Genomic DNA, 1,375 nt, shown 5'->3' on the forward strand with positions numbered 1-1,375 from the left:
GGCTGAAAGTGAGACCCGCTTGTACCCACCCATATATATTTATATATATAAAGTCAGTCCACTACAGAAAGCCTTTTAATAGTACAAAATGATTTTAAAGAATGTGCAGTATGAGTCACCTTTTAGCTATTCTACATAGCAGTAGTATATAGTAGCTGAATCTCAACACGGTACATATAAATTCAACTTAATGTAATATGAAGTTAGTGTAGCTGTCAATGTGAACAGACACCAGTACCATAATTCCATGGGGGAGCAGGTTGTCTAGAGCCCAAATATAATCAGCTACATGTTGAAGTAACGCCTCTACTATTTTTACCTGAGCAGACCACTTCAACAGTGGAAGAGGAAAGCCACTGCTTCACCGCCCCGCAGTCCATCAGCGCGTGTTCAGAGCCGTTGCAATCTGAGTAAAAGCGCCACGTAATGTGCAGAAGTTCAGTCGACTTGTCTTCTTTACGGGTTGAGACAGCAGAGCCACACTTGAGCTGTCTGCACAGCACAGCGGCCTCCTTCAAACCCCAGGAGTGCCGGTGGCTCACTGGTCTCCACTCCTTCTGATGCTCCACCTCCAGTCTACCAGCACAGTAAGTTTGGTTTTCCGTCCACCAACCTCGACAATAAGTTAGTCTTCGGCAATTAAATATCACCAGTCACATGCGTGTACAATCCAATCAAACAAACCCAATGAGGGACTCATAAGCTACAGAAGAGGTGAGTTGCTTTAAGGCCTGCTGACACTAGTCCAGTGAGGATAGGATTCCTAACAACATAACTAACATGGTATTAGAGGTAGAAAAATGAATTATTACAACATTCAAGGACGCTGAAGACAGGAGATAAAGCCAATTCAACTTTACTGCTACTGATGAAACCCCAAGTACCTTATAGCTTGAGAAGGTGAAAATCTGGCTTTTGGAGAAAATTTCTGAACGAAATCTAGCTTAGTCGCACTGAAGATTATAAAGAAAAAGGTCCCGTATTGTGGCGTCTCTCTCAGCAGGAAACTGAAGACGGATTCTCCCATCAACAAGCTGACGGATTGGCTCAGTCGGGGCTAAGTAAAGATGGGTTAGGCGGAGGGAGATGTGTAAAGGTGAAAGACAAGCTGAAAGAGAATGGCAAAAGCGACTGGCCTTCAAGGAACGTGGGAATCAGTAAACACACCTCTCGTCCTGTCCCGTGGAACATGCACGGTGATGTGAGTTGGGGGACGTTCGCAAAAAAAAATGTGAAAAAAGTGTTTAAAGGCCGCTCAGAATAATAAACAAATTAGCCACAATCCGAGATTGGATCCATACAAGAAAAAAAGATTTGCATGCTCTGTATCACGACCCATATTGCTAAGCTTAAACAACTCAGCGCGAAATGTACC

The 1,375-nt window shown here is 43.7% G+C and overlaps 1 protein-coding gene across 1 annotated transcript in view; it reads right to left on the reverse strand.

Moving 5' to 3' along the window:
• The window catches only part of LOC118326510 (deleted in malignant brain tumors 1 protein-like), a 5,110-nt gene that overhangs the window by 1,201 nt on the left and 2,534 nt on the right, over positions 1-1,375 (reverse strand). The gene's annotated exons all lie outside the window — the stretch shown is intronic.

The sequence above is a fragment of the Morone saxatilis genome, unplaced genomic scaffold (assembly GCF_004916995.1).
Source record: "Morone saxatilis isolate NCDOM2014 unplaced genomic scaffold, NCSU_SB_2.0 Contig17, whole genome shotgun sequence".
Taxonomy (NCBI): domain Eukaryota; kingdom Metazoa; phylum Chordata; class Actinopteri; family Moronidae; genus Morone; species Morone saxatilis.